Below are 335 nucleotides of genomic sequence, written 5' to 3' on the forward strand. Positions count from 1 at the left end.
TACAGCGCAAATCCCCGGTCAACAGCAGGCTCTATGCGCTTTACACTATATTATTACCCCAGCAGACCATAGAACACTCCGAAATATTCTCAGCTTCCCGGGAAGCATACAGTGCAAGCAGCTGATTAAGCGCTCAAACACTAACAAACTGACAAGATCTTTCCCCGTCTATAGCCGGATTTCCATTCCGACCTGGGTGAAGTGAGGAAAATTCGTGTAAAATGCCTTTCCCAAGGACACAACGTCGGGCATCTGAAGGGATTCGAACCCCCGACCTTACGGTTGCGAGTCCAAGAGTCTAACCACTAGGCCACCGACGCCACATATATATCTTA

This window comes from Aplysia californica, unplaced genomic scaffold (assembly GCF_000002075.1).
Source record: "Aplysia californica isolate F4 #8 unplaced genomic scaffold, AplCal3.0 scaffold00087, whole genome shotgun sequence".
Lineage (NCBI taxonomy): Eukaryota > Metazoa > Mollusca > Gastropoda > Aplysiida > Aplysiidae > Aplysia > Aplysia californica.